Here is a 15,977-nt window from a genome sequence, read left to right as displayed (position 1 = left end):
AATGTAGAACATCACTATTCAAACACTGACTGTGAAACTTTGGTCTTCAAATCCAAAATTTGAGTGCTACAGACTTGTTCACATCCCATGATTGTTTTGTTGCAGGTAGGCCTTGAGCATGAACTCTCACAAGCAATCAACTCTCAAATTCTGTATACTGTTGCATGTCAGACATCAAATAACCATTGGCTATAAATAAAATACCATTGCATCTCACTTGGCAAATACTGCTAAATTCTAATATTTTTGCAGGACACCTGTCCAGTACTGTCACATATCAAAGTCAATGATAAAATATTGAACTAAAATATAACCAGATTTCGAATAATCAAGATGAATATTCAGCATAAATGTTTGCAGGTCAGGATCATTTGGGGGAGCAAATTCATTTCTACTCTACACTGCTGCTGTGCCTTTGGGACAAACTGGATATCACATCAGGAGATCTGTCAACAGATTCCCCCCTTCTTTTTCTTCCCCAAACATAAAACATCCAGGGCACGGTGGGAGATCAGACTGAGATTATCATGCTGGGGGTGGGGAGCGGACCATTTCCTTTTCACCATTTCCTTTTTCTGAACCCCCACCCCACCCCCATCCTCTATAGTATCTGTATATTTTTTACAGGGAAAAAAAGAGCAGTGTAAATTCCAGACCGCCCCCCCCCCCCCATGAACCATACTAGGCGTTGAAGGAAAGTGCATAATTTAATTGCAGAAGAATCCCAGTTTGCTACTGTCATGGCTAATACGTTTTGAGTGTAACATCAGAGGCAATAATGACCAATAACAGCTTACTTTGTCTTTTGGGAGACAATCTCCCCATGTTACAAACAGCAGCAATGTTAATCAGGAATGGAATGGGAAAGGGTCAAAAATCCCACCCTCCAGCACTGCACGCCCAGTTTGATCTGCACCCCTCTGATGGCTACTTTTAATTTCTCGAAAAGTGCAGGATCCTAATAATGGATTTCCTACCTCACACTAGCTGAACACTTTGACAACAGTGTAACGTGAAGCAATAAAAGAAGCAAAGCTTTCCCCATTACTCCACCTCCTTGCCAAGAAAAACCTCACCTGTGCATTTGTTTTGCTTTTGTTTGCCAGGCTACTGTCGGAGATATTGGAAGAAAACTCATATTTAAAATAATGTGGAAACCCAGTAACAATAACAACAACAATAATGAAAAATAATTTATGAGTTATTTTTTTTATCCCACTCTTCCTCCAAGCAGCCCAGAGCAGCATACATAGTTTTCTTTATCCCGCATTTTAATCTTTACAACAACCCTGCAAGGTAGATTAGAGAGAGAGAGAGAGAGAGAGAGGGAGACCCAAGGTCACCCAGTAGGCTTTTTGACTGAGTGGGCATTGGCTTAGATCTCTTCGATCTTATTGTGAAACTCTATTCTGGGGTGGGAAACCTGTGTCCCTCCAGATGCTGTTGGATTCCAGATCCCATAGTCCACAGTTGGCCTGCAATGATGGGAGTTGTAGTCCATCTACACCAGGAAGGGCCACAGTTGTCCCATCCCTACCCTGCTCACTACACCACACTAACCAAAGCACTGACTTCACCATTAAGATTTTCTTTCTTCCTTAAAAAAAGCAACAATCTTCTCCCAAGCCAGGAGTCTCCAATTGATCCCAAACCTCCTATTTCAGAAGGCAAGGACAATCAACTGAAATATTCATTTTGTGGCTTTTATCATTACGCTACTAAGGCCAAATGGAGCTTACTTCCTTGTAATGAATCCATGGAACCACTCCGGTAAACTGCTGTCCTGTAATATCAGAGGAGTCTGCGTCTCCAGAAACCACCTCAGCACCAGGTCTTTGAGCATCTCAAAAGGCTGGTTTTCCCTTTCAGGGCTGGGATCCTTCCCTAAAAAGGATCCTTGCTGCTTATTTTCCATCCTGTCTTCAAGCCAAGATGGGAACAATAATTGAAGGGAGCTGGGGGCAAACACAAACAAACAAAAGAGAAAGAGGTGTGTTGCATATATTCTAGCCAATGGGATGTCTCATTTGCTTATACCCTGATCTGCTGAATGATTAAAATAATGAACTCAGTAATAAGTTTGTTTTCCCATTGGCAGGGATGGCAATTTTCCCATTGGCAGGGATGGCAGTTTTTCTTTGGGGCTGCTCCTGAGTCCTTGCATTTGTCCGACAACTCTTTGAACTCTACTTAGAGTAAGTACAATCTCTCCTTCATCCCCTGGCCATGCCACGTGTTCCAGTTTCTTTGTTCCACAGCCCACACTGGCCAGAAATTTAGCATGACCACAAAGCAGGAGTGCTGCACTGCACACTCCTCTAGAACCTCATATGTTCCATCTGTCCCTATCATAATCATTATCATCAATTGATTTATATACTACTTTCCTAAAAAAAAAAAAATCTAAAAAAAAATCTCAAAGAAAATTTACCAGGGCAGATCCTTTACAGACGAACGCACCATCCCATGTGTTCAGTGGATGCCTAAGATAAGAGGAAGACTGTTCCTAGAAGCCCCCATTCCACACAACGCATAGTCAGACTATGGAATTTGCTATGATAAGGTGTAGTGATGGCCACCAATCTGGATGGCTTTAAAAGGAGGTTGGAGAAATTCATGGAGGAGAAGGCTGTCAGTGGCTACCAATGCTGATGGCCCTATGCTACCTCCAGTATCAGAGGCAGTAGGCCTATGTACATGATTTGCTGGGGAACATGGGCAGGAGGGTGCTGTTGCACTCATGTCCTGCTTGTGGGTTGGCCACTGTTGGAAGAGAAGCGAGAATAGATGGACCCTGGTCTGATTCCTGGTGGAGGAATCACCCTCCTCCAAATGCCTGGAGGAGAAGGCTATCAGTGGCTACTAGTCCTGATGGCTCTATGCTACCTCCACTATCAGAGGCAGTAGGCCTATGTATGGCAGTTGCTGGGGAACATGGGTGGGAGGGTGCTGTTGCACTCATGTCGTGCTTATGGGTTTCCCACAGGCAACTAGTTGGCCACTGTGTGAACAAAATGCTGGACTAGATGGACCCTTGGTCTGATCCAGCAAGGCTGTTCTTATGTTTTTATGTTCTTACGGAGACCCTGAGGCAGAGGCCAAAGCTCTCAGAGTCAGATCCAGAGATCTGCCACTCCTACAACAAATGTATTGTTATTGTTTTTATTATAATTAATAATGATACGATTTCTTAGACACCTTTCTCAAAAGAGAGTCAAGGCAACTTACAACAAAACTAAAACATACAAAATTAAAAAAAGCTAAAACAATTATCCAATAAAATGCCCTCCTCCATAAAACAACCAAAATATCAGTGATAACCGTACACTATTGAAGAGATGCATTAAACAGCCCATCATATGCCATCCAGTGCCTGAAAATAGAAAATATAACATTTCAGTTTAGGTAGACCAGCCTTCTCCAACCTGGTTCCCCTCAGATGTTTGGGACTACAACTCCCATCAGCTCCAGCCAGCATGGCTAATGGTCAGTGAAGATGGGAACTGTAGTCCTATGTAGGAGGGCACCAGTTTGGGGAAGCCCTTTGGAATTAAACTGCTTCAGCTTTATAATGTTCTGGCCTGAATTGGGGTGAAAGGAGTGTGTGTGAAATAATTTCCCGTGTTTCACTTTTCTTTGCCACAGCTGCTGCCTCTGCTTTGTGGCAGTAATCTTCTCAGTAGCCGCCAATTGGCACAATGCTAGATCATATGGAGGAAAAAAAATGGAGCATCATGCTGCTAGGGGAAATTTTGCTCCATAGTCCTGAAGTTCAACCCCACCCTGCACCCCGCTGTCCATCAATTTGCTGAAATGGCTTCCATTAATGAAAATGGGGCAGCATTTATTACACTTATTGTTGTTATTGATGATGATGATGATGATTTCACTAATCACTAATTTTCAATGGGAACATCTTGTCATGCAGAAGTATGAAAAACTTCATGTCCTGATGTGCTCCTCTTCTACATAGCTATTAAAGGTTTATGGTAAAGGTGACAAGGCCAGTATGGTTACAGTCGACTAGCGATTACTTTATTGTACTTTTATTGTTATATTTTATGTTTTTATCATTTCTGTTAACCGTCTTGATAACTTACTGGAAACTGGTATATAAATTATGTAATAAATAGATAAATACATACAATATCAACCCCCCCAGTCCCCTTATAGCTGAACATCCCATCCTAGAACTCCTTCTCCTTCTTGAAATGGAAAGAGGCAATGCCTGCATTTGAATAAAGCCCGTTGCACTTTTGCATGGCGTAACAGCACCTTTGTGTGCATTCATTTGCAAAACCTGTTAAAAAAAGGAACAACAAACCAGTGGATGTTCTTTCTTTCTGCTGCTATGCAAATCCTTAATTCATGTCATATTTCACCTAGTCATTAACATTTTCTTTTCCTAGATGCTTTACTGTGCTTCAGAAATGAGGACCTGGCTTTATTTGGCTGCAGGGAGCACTGACTAATGATTAAATATAGACATTTTGGGTGTCAGTGAACTGAAATGGACTGGAATGGGCCTCTTCACATCAAATGACCACCAGATCTACTACTGTGGACAAGAAGACCACAGAAGAAATGGAGTAGCCTTCATAATTAATAATAAAGTGGCTAAAGCAGTGCTTGGATACAATCCAAAAAATGACAGAATGATCTCAATTCGAATTCAGGGTAAGCCATTTAACATCACAGTGATCCAAATATACACCCCAGCCACAGATGCTGAAGAAGCAGAAGTAGATCAATTCTATGAGGATCTGCAGCACCTACTGGATAGTACGCCAAAAAAAGATGTTATTTTCATTAGAGGAGACTGGAATGCTAAGGTGGGTAGTCAAACAACACCTGGAATTACAGGCAAGCATGGTCTGGGAGAACAAAATGAAGCAGGACATAGGCTGATAGAATTTTGCCATGACAACTCACAGTGCATAACAAACACTGTCTTCCAACAACCTAAGAGACAACTTTATACATGGACTTCACCAGACGGTCGACACCGAAATCAGATTGGCTACATCCTTTGCAGCCAAAGGTGGTGGACAGCTATGCAGTTGGTAAAAACAAGACCTGGAGCTGATTGTAGTTCAGATCACGAACTGCTTATTGCACAATTTAGAATCAGACTCAAGAGAATAGGGAAGACCCACAGATCAGTTAGATATGAGCTCACTAATATTCCTCATGAATATGCAGTGGAGGTGAAGAATAGATTTAAGGGACTAGATTTAGTAGACAGGGTCCCGGAAGAACTATGGACAGAACTTCGCAACATTGTTCAGGAGGCAGCAACAAAAAACGTCCCAAAGAAAAAGAAAACCAAGAAGGCAAGATGGCTGTCTGCTGAGACACTGGAAGCAGCCCAAGAAAGAAGGAAAGCAAAAGGCAACAGTGATAGGGGGAGATATGCCCAATTAAATGCAAAATTCCAGAGGTTAGCCAGAAGACATAAGGAATTATTTTTAAACAAGCAATGCGCGGAAACAGAAGAAGATAATAGAATAGGAAGGACAAGAGACCTCTTCCAGAAAATTAGAAACATCGGAGGTAAATTCCAGGCAAAAATGGGTATGATCAAAAACAAAGATGGCAAGGACCTAACAGAAGCAGAAGAGATCAAGAAAAGGTGGCAAGAATATATGGAAGATCTGTATAGGAAGGATAATAATATCGGGGATAGATCTGATGGTGTGGTCAGTGAGCTAGAGCCAGACATCCTGAAGAGTGAGGTTGAATGGGCCTTAAGAAGCATTGCTAATAACAAGGCAGCAGGAGATGACGCCATCCCAGCTGAACTGTTTAAAATCTTGCAAGATGATGCTGTCAAGGTGATGCATGGCATATGCCAGCAAATTTGGAAAACACAAGAATGGCCAACAGATTGGAAAAAACCAACCTATATCCCCATACCAAAAAAGGGAAGCACCAAAGAATGTTCAAACTATCAAACGGTGGCACTTATTTCACATGCCAGTAAGGTAACGCTCAAGATCTTGCAAGGTAGACTCCAGCAATTCATGGAACAAGAATTGCCAGATGTACAAGCCGGGTTTAGAAAAGGCAGAGGAACTAGGGACCAAATTGCCAATATCCGCTGGATAATGGAGAAAGCCAGGGAGCTTCAGAAAAACATCTATTTCTGTTTTATTGACTATTCTAAAGCCTTTGACTGTGTGGATCATAACAAATTGTGGCAAGTTCTTGGTGGTATGGGGATACCAAGTCATCTTGTCTGCCTCCTGAGGAATCTGTATAATGACCAAGTAGCAACTGTAAGAACAGACCACGGAACAACGGACTGGTTTAAGATTGGGAAAGGAGTACAGCAGGGTTGTATACTCCCACCCTACCTATTCAACCTGTATGCAGAACACATCATGTGACATGCTGGGCTTGATGAAGCCAAGGCTGGAGTTAAAATCGCTGGAAGAAACATTAACAATCTCCGATATGCAGATGATACCACTTTGATGGCTGAAAGTGAGGAGGAGCTGAGGAACCTCATGACAAAGGTGAAAGAAGAAAGTGCAAAAGCTGGGTTGCAGTTAAACCTCAAAAAACCCCAAGATTATGGCAACCAGCTTGACTGATAACTGGCAAATAGAGGGAGAAAACGTGGAGGCAGTGACAGACTTTGTCTTTCTAGGCGCAAAGGTTACTGCAGATGCTGACTGCTGCCAGGAAATCAGAAGACATTTACTTCTTGGGAGGACAGCAATGACAAATCTTGATAAAATAGTGAAGAGCAGAGACATCACACTGACAACAAAGGTCCGCATAGTTAAAGCAATGGTATTCCCCGTAGTAACCTATGGCTGCGAGAGCTGGACCATAAGGAAGGCTGAGCGAAGGAAGATAGATGCTTTTGAACTGTGGTGCTGGAGGAAAATTCTGAGAGTGCCTTGGACTGCAAGAAGATCAAACCAGCCCATACTCCAGGAAAGAAAGCCAGACTGCTCACTTGAGGGAAGGATATTAAAGGCAAAATTGAAGTAGTTTGGCCACATAATGAGAAGACAGGATCCCCTGGAGAAGATGCTGATGCTAGGGAAAGTGGAAGGCAAAAGGAAGAGGGGCCGACCAAGGGCAAGATGGATGGATGATATTCTGGAGGTGACAGGCTCAACCTTGGGGGAGCTGGGGGTGGTGTCGGCTGACAGGAAGCTCTGGCGTGGGCTGGTCCATGAAGTCACGAAGAGTCGGAAGCGACTGACTGAATAAACAACAAAGCACTGACTACAATGGGGGATTTCTCCCATGTGAAGTGTGCAGAGGGGCCAAATTTGGAAGTGAGCTGGGAGACTCATCATCAGGAGCTAGGGTGGCCAGGTGTCCTCTTTTACAGAGGACAGTCCACTTTTTGAAGGGTTGCCAAGCTCAACCCTCTGTTTAAAGGCATTCTCTATTTGAAAGGCTATGTTGTCCTATTCCAGTTTAAAGATAAAGAACCATTAGAACTGTTGCCCATCAAGACCACTTGTGTGCTTGACCCTTGCCCTTCATGGCTTATTAAATCAAACAAGGAGGGGATGTCTGGCTGGGTCCAGGAGGTTGTAAATTCCTCCTTGAGAGAGGGAGTGGTGCCTGCCACTTTAAAAGAGGCAGTAATTAGACCACTCCTGAAAAAGCCTAACCTGGACCCAGAGGATGTTAACAATTATAGGCCAGTGGCCAACATCCCCTTCCTGGGCAAGGTGCTTGAGCAGGTGGTTGTAGGACAGCTCACTATTGAATGAAATGGATTATCTAGATCCATTTCAATTGGGCTTCAGGCCTGGTTTTGGAATGGAAACTGCCTTGGTCGCCCTGTGGGATGACCTCTGCCAGGAGAGGGACAGGGGGAGTGTGACCCTGTTGATTCTCCTGGACCTCTCAGCGGCTTTCGATACCATCGACCATGGTATCCTTTTGGATAGGTTGTCTGGGTTGGGAGTTGGAGGCACTGCACTACAGTGGTTCCGCTCCTACTTGGATGGCCGATTCCAGAAGGTGGTGCTGGGGGATTATTGCTCTGTGCCATGGCAATTGTGCCATGGGGTTCCACAGGGCTCTATTTTATCCCCCATGCTGTTTAACATCTACATGAAATGGTTGGGGGAGGTTATCCGGAGGTGTGGGCTGAGGTGCCATCAATATGCGGATGACACCCAGCTCTACCTCTCTTTCTCATCAAACCCAGGTGAGGCAGTGGCTGTTCTGAATCAGTGCCTGGGCACAGTAATGGACTGGATGAAAGCCAATAAACTGAAACTCAATCCAGACAAGATGGAGGTACTGTTAGTGGGTGGTTCGTCTGCCCGGCTAGGTGACCTGTTCTGGAGGGGGTTGCACTCCCCCTAAAGGATCAGGTTCGTAGTTTGGGGGTGCTCTTGGATCCAGAACTGTCACTTGAGGCACAGGTGAACTCAGTGGCATGGAGCACTTTTTATCAGCTTAGGCTGGTATACCAACTACGCCCTTATCTGGACAGAGATAGCCTAGCTACAGTTATCCATGCTCTGATAACTTCTCGTCTGGATTACTGCAATGCGTTATACGTGGGGCTGCCTTTGAAAATGTCTGGAAACTTCAGCTGGTCCAAAATAGGGCAGCAAGATTGTTAACAGGGACTGGCCTGCGAGCTCATATTACGCCAGTACTTTTCCAGCTGCACTGGCTGCCAGTCCATTTCCGGGCCCGATTCAAAGTGCTGGTGTTAACATTCAAAGCCCTTAACGGCTTGGGGCCAGGTTACCTGAAGGATCGCCTCCTCCCATATGTGCCTGCCCAGACCTTAAGATCATCATCAGCGGCCCTTCTCCGTGAGCCCCTGCCAAAGGAAGTGAGGCGGGTGGCTACTAGGAGGAGGGCTTTTTCTGCTGTGGCACCCCGGCTCTGGAATGAGCTCCATAGTGAGGTTCGCCTGGCACCTACATTGTATTCCTTTCGGCGCCAGGTGAAGATCTTTTTATTTTCCCAGGCATTTCAGCATTTTAGCTTTCTAAATTTTTATCTTTGCTGTTTTAAATCTGTATCTTAAACTCCTGCACTGGTGCTAGGTTTTATTGTGGTTGCATTGTTATATTGTGGTTTTAATGTTCTATATATTTTAAATTGTTTCAATGTGTGTTGTTTGGTTTTAATTTTTGTGAACCGCCCAGAGAGCTTCGGCTATTGGGCAGTATAGAAATAAATAAATAAAAAAATAAAAAAAATAAGAGTTACCAGCTGAACAGCAGACTGAACAGGTAGGCACACACACAGGCCACCTGGTCACAGTCTTCCACACTGTGGTGAGATGTACTGTTTGAATTATAATAATTATTTCTAAATTTGCATCCATACATAGCAATTAGCTTGTACAAGTGAGCTAATTTTTTGGATGATGCATTTCCTCTTCTTTGCCAGTTCATAAGCGGCCTCCCTGTCAGGAGCTTCTGTAGTTCCACTTGCTTTAGTTCCAAAGCAGCTGTGTGGGGTTACTCATTTGACTGAGAGCAGCAACTTTGAGGGAGGGTTTTGTTTTAAGCCCCTTTCTCCTCCTACACTGTTTCCTGGATCTAAATCATGTTGTTAGCGGTGGAGGTCTGGGGGTGGGATACAGGTACAGCATCTCAACACTGGTACAGCGAGACTGGACTTTTGGGCCGAGGGCCCCACAGCTCCCCCCATATGACCAGCCAGAGAGTGGCAGGTAATGGCAGCAGCAGCAACTAGTGTGAGAGAGCTAGTGTGGTGTAGTGGTTAGAGTGCTGGACTGGTATTTGGGAGATCTGGGTTCTAGTCCCCAGTCGGCCATGAAGCTCATTGGGTGACCTGGGGTCAGTCACTGACTCAGCCTAACCTACCTCACAGGGTTGTTGTGAGGATAAGATGGAGAGCAGCAGGAATGTGCAAGCCACCTTGGGCTCCTTGCAAGAGCAAAAAACGCTGGATATACATGTAATAATAATAATAATAATAATTTACATTTCTATACTGTCCCATAGCTGAAGCTCTCTGGGCAGTTTACAGAAGTTAAAACATTAAATACAATATACAAAGTTTAAAAGCCATTTATATAAAAGCACACGGACAAGATACACAAACAACGTATAACTAAAAACAGCTTTGAACGGTCAGTTATAACTAAAGACACATCCAGGACCGATGAAAACTCATCATGTGCTGCCAAATGCCTGGGAAAAGAGAGAGGTCTTAACCTGGTGCTGAAAAGATAATGATGTTGGTGCCAGGCGGACCTCATTGGGGAGCTCATTTCACAGATGGGGGGGGCACCACTGAGAAGGCCCTTTACCTCATTGCTGCCTTCCAAGCTTCCCTCTGAGGAGGCAATAATAGAATCATAGAACAGTAGGGTTGGAAGGGGCCTATAAGACCATTGAATCCAACCCCCTGCTCAGTGCAGGAATCTAAATCTATAAATAATACTAATAAGGCCCAGATTCATCACATGAGCCAGCATGGAAGCACTCGTGTCCACCAGGGCTGATGCTGGTCAGCACAGCATCCTTCATTTGTCCTTTTTTTCCCTTTGAAAAACAAAATATGGTCAGCGGAGGCCAGCTGGGCATGTTCATGGATAGAGACGCTCATTTTATTATTTTACTTTTAAAATATATTATTTTCTTCAACAAAATGGTGCTTATCCCCCAGTAAATGTGTTTAGCATCAGGGCACCAGAAGAAAATGCCATTTCATTCCCATAGTCATGACGGCAATATGATTCCATTGAGTTTAAAAAGCAAAACTGCACACGAACAGAGTATTTTTTAAAATCAGGGTTGGCAAAGTTTGTTTTTGCTCATACATATCAGGAATGTAGAAGCAATTGTAAAGCGTAGAATGGTGGTGGGGAAGAGGGAAGAGAAATGTCTGCTTCAGAACTGAAGTATTACACATGGCAGTCTAAAGGGGCTCCCCAAATATCTTTCAGAGCGCAATCCTATGCAGGGTTAGACAGAAAAAGCCCTACAACTCCCAGCAACTCCAGGCATGCATGTCTAAACATGCATAGGATTGTGCCCTAAGTCCGGGATGTAAAATACCTAGCTGTACCACTGCACCTGAATACTGGATTGCCTCCTGAAACATGATTTGTTGTTGTTGTTGTTCAGTCGTTCAGTCGTGATTTGGACACCTCCAATTTTGTGCAGTTGAACCTCCCAGGAAATCCAAAGGGCACCATCGTACGTGGCTTTTATCGTGCACTCGTGGTGGGTCACTCACGGAAGTTTGTGGGTCCTTTTCATGACATCGCCAACCTCCAGGGCACATCCAGCAGTATTCCTGGTTATTCCATGTTAAAAAGATCCAGAGATAATGAGCTATTAAAATATCCTGGATTTCCCTACTGTGTACAGTCATTGTTGTGCTATTAAAACAGCCACTAGATAGTGCTGTTTCATTGAGATCTATGGAACATTGAAAATTAAAAACTTCCTCTCTCAGCAATCTCGTGGTCGCCATCTGGGAGCCCATGGCAAATGCAGAAAGAAACCACAGCGGTAGGACTGCAGGTTTTTTCTCTAATGTAGAGATGCCCCATGTCAGCAGTGGGTTGAATCATGACCCTTCCTGAAAATGCACAAGATATGCATAAAAACAAAGAACGATGGGGCAGCCAAAGCTAATATTTAATAAAAGAAACACAGAAAAGTGCCCAGTATTCTGAATGTATGTAGGTCTTTTCATTTTCTGTCTGTGTCAGATGCCTTGTGGGTCCTGTAACTTGGTCCCCTCCCTCCATTCCATTTCTCTCCAATATATTTTGTTTGCTTTTCCCATTAGCCCATGGTACAACCCATGAGCTCTCATTAGAACCCTGTGAATCCCCAGTTTTCATTTTTCTTATTTCCAAAGGGTAAGTACCTGCTCCTCACAAGTGCAGAGATATGTCTGAAAATAGGATGTAGAAGCAAACAGACACAAGGACTGGCAGCCAAGTAAGGCAGCCAAGAATCCACATTCTCTGTGATGTCAGGCCTTTGAAGGAGACACGGCCTACCTTTTATTTAGACCTGTTGGTGTGAGCTGAATCATGGCATTGCAAGGTCAGACCTCACCATGGTGGGGCATTATGCAAATAATTACACCAGCCCCTGAGTAAATTGCCAAAGGAAAAATGCAAATTGTGCCCACTATCATTAAAAATCAAACCTGGAACGGTTGGAAAATATGTAAACTTTCAGGACTAAGTCTGGTCTCCTAATGGTATAATTGAGTACATTGTCTGAAAGTTGGCTACTTCTCAAACTGGCTATTTTAGCCCACAATTTGTTGGGATGAACCAACTACAAGCATCACTGACTTTGCCCAGACTATAGAAGGCTGACCTATTTTACAAGGTCCGTAGCCTTGGGACAAAATGGACCTATAAAAGGGGATATTGGACTCCACAGAACTGTTTTTTCTGGTTCTTTTTCTTCATTGTTGTTATTATTGGCTTGTATCAAATCCGATGCTGTAAAGAACAATATTGTTTAGGAACCTGGAATGTCAGAAGGGGACGGCAGAGGATGAGATGGCTAGATAGCATCACGGATGCAATGAATATGAACTTGAGCACGCTCCGGGAGACAGCGCAGGACAGGAAGGCCTGGCGTGCTATGGTTCATGGGGTCACGAAGAGTCGGACACGACTGAACGACTGAACAACAACAACAATCTTGAGCTGACTTTCTGTGAACAGAAGGGATACTTCTGTTTGTGGAAACTACTCCAATCCAGTGGAAGCACCTGTTGGTGTAGGAGTGAGATGTGATTTCTGCTAAATCCTCCTTCCCCCTTCATCCACAATGCCCTGGATGGCCCCTAAACCTCCAGCGCAGATTCTGGGATGCAGGGGGAATTTGGGGTAAAATAGAGTCCTACCCCTTCTGCCAGTGGAAGGGTCTCATGAGCAGAAATAAGAATATAAGATGAGCCCTGCTGGATATGAAGGAAAGGTTCCTCCTGTGCAAGCACCGGGTCACTGCTGACCCCTAGAAGGACGCCGCTTGCGCTGGCGTTTTCATGGCAGACTGTAGCGGGGTGGTTTGCCATTGCCTTCCCCAGTCGTGACTACCTTTCCCCTCAGCAAGCTGGGTACTCACTTAACCGACTTTGGAAGCATGGAAGGCTGAGTCGCCCTGAGCCGGCTACCCGAGACCCGGCTTCCGCTGGGATCGAACTCAGGTTGTGGGGAGAGTTTCGGTTGCAGTACTGCCGCCTACCACTCTGCGCCACACGAGGCTCTAAAGGCCTATTTAGTCCAACATCTTGTATTCCATGGTGGTATGTTCCAGATACCAATAGGAAGCCCACAGGCAGGACATGAGGGCAATAGCCTCTCCCATTTTTGATCTCCAGGAATGAGTGTTCAGAGGAAGTGGTAAATTTTGAAGTGCCGATGCTCATGATAACAGTCTCTATTGCCATGCCCCAAGGAGAGTCCAAACATGCAGGCAGCTGGGTTGATCCATATCCATGAACCAGTTCTAGCAGGTTTCATCTCCACCAGGAGCAAGTCTTTTGTTAAGCTAATGGGCCTTAATCGCCCATTCAAGATCAAGCCACCCCAAAATACGTCGCATTACAACAGGGAACGAGGTATTGTTGCTGGACTGGAAGAATTCATTTCCTCCAGCTACGGTGAGGATTGCAGCTAAGCTCAGAGGGAACAGGGGGTTCAGAGGGGGTGGCAGGTGATGTCAGCACCCCTGGTAATCAAATGTTCTGGTTTTTCAACCCCACAAGTCCTGGCTCCACTGCACCACTGTTCAGAAGTATGTTGCCTCTGATCCTTGAGGTGCTATATACTATACAGTCATCATGTGGGTCAATAAACTGGGGATGTATTTACAAATGTACGAGTTGAGCATGGGGGGAGGCAGGCAGTATAGCATTTCTAAAAGCAAAAAATCTCCTGTCCCACACCAGCTCTCGGGAAAGGCACCCCCACCCCCAAGGTGCCTTCTTCTCTTCAGCTCCCATTTCAGCCCCTCTCTGTGTCTTGTTCTCTCTCATGGCCCCCAAACCTGCTTCTATGGCTCTATTCACATCTAGATCTCATGCCCCGCCTTTCTCAGCTGAGGTGGCAGAAGAAGAAGGGACAAGTCAAGTCCCCCAAATGGCTCTTACATTCCAAGGCATTCTTTGTACACCTCCGTCATTATCCGTTCCTGTTGGGAGGAGGTCTTGAGCCACTAAAGAACACCAGCCAGGCTTTATGGTCCATAATACCATTTTATTCACACCCTAAACTGTGATCCAGCATTGCCTGAAATCGAACCCAGAACAGCAGACCTACTTACAGTAAACAGATATGATGGTGGTGGTGGTGGTGATGATGAGGATGTCTGGCGAGTACCTCTTGAGAGCAGATGCTCTGACAAATGCTGTTTGTCAGGTGAGCTCAGATGAAGCTGGGAATAATGCTGAGATGAAGCTGGGAACAAAGAGGAAATGACACTGGTCAGTGCAGTTGGGCAACTGAAGCAAATGCTACTTTCAGGTATTTTCTACTGAAGCATACGTGTGTGTGTGTGTGTGTGTGTGTGTGTGTAGTTTTTTTTTATGCATAGCCAAGAGACCTCACTGTGCCTATATTAGGTACAGCTTATTTCTCAGTTCTAATCTGCATGACAGTCTTTATCCGGTGGTTTTTCTCCTCCCTCCCCTTTAGTATTTGGTAATAATTAGAGCAAGGTTGGCAGAGGAAGCTCTGCCACACCATCTAGTGGGTGAGCAGCCTCTGTACAGGATGTGACACTCTGGCCACTCACATTTAAATCGTGTCAAACCAAGCGACAAGTTAACTCATTCTCGTTTGGAGTTGTGACGGTAAACCAAGTTTAACCTGGCACGGACCAGATTTAATGGTGCTGCAAGGAATGAAAACATGACTACAAGTTCTGAACAGTGCACATTAAGAGCCATGTAGACAATGGGGACAGGATCAGAGGAGGGAAACAGAGATGTTCACGGCTATGGAAAACAAGTCATATGGGGAAAGGTTGAAGGAACTGGGCATATTTAGCCTGGAGAACTGAGGAGTGAGGAGAGACACAAGAGCACTCTTCAAAGACCTGAAGGGCTGCCACACGGAAGAGGGCAAAGACTTCTTCTGCTACTCCAGAGGGCAAGACGTCATCTAATGACCTGAAGTTCCAGGAGGGTAGATTTTGGTTGAACATTAGGAGAAATTTCTTAATGTTATGAGCGCTTGGACACTTGAACCAATTACCAAGAGAGGTGGTGGGCTCTCCCTTGCTGGGGCCCTTTCAGCACAGAGGCTGGACAGTCATCTATCTGTTGGGAATGCTGTAGCTCTGGATTTCCAGCAATGAGGAGGGGGTTAGACTAGATGGCCTCCAAGACTCCCACCACCAATTCTATGATTCTAGGCAAAAGCAGTTCAGAAAAAGCAAACACAAAAGACTCAAAAAGGTGAAATCCATGGTAAAAACATGCCCATAAGAACTGGGAATGAAGAGGAAATGAAGTTATGGTAAGTTCCTTCTGCAGCAAAGCAGAGGCAGCTGAAATCTGCTGAAATGAAGTTGGGAACAAAGAGGAAATGACACTGGTCAGTGCAGTTGGGCAACTGAAGCAAATATCTAGGGTGGCAGTGGACTTAGACAGATGCAGGACTGTCCTTTGTTGGAGATTCTCCAGCTCTTACTTCCTGCACTGGGCCGGCAGTTGGATTAGGCCTTGAAGGCTCCCTCCATGTGTCACTGAATCAGAAAAACAGAGACCATAAAGGGCTCCCAACTGTGAAATTCACTGAAAAACATGCACATGAGAAGAGAAAGGAAATAAAGATCAGATAAGCAGAGGAGGAAATGAAGACTGGATGAACGGGGGCAGCCAAAATGCTGCAAAATGAAGCTGTCTGATATTACAAGAAGTACTGAAAGTAACAGTATGCAGAGGCATGTGGACTATTACTCCAAGGTAGTGGGTTGCTTTGGGCAGCCATCTGTCAGGACCGATGCTCCAGCTGTGGA

This window comes from Heloderma suspectum, chromosome 11, assembly GCF_057233095.1.
Source record: "Heloderma suspectum isolate Gila_16-S chromosome 11, 16-S_ref, whole genome shotgun sequence".
Lineage (NCBI taxonomy): Eukaryota > Metazoa > Chordata > Lepidosauria > Squamata > Helodermatidae > Heloderma > Heloderma suspectum.
This window is presented reverse-complemented; position numbering follows the sequence as displayed.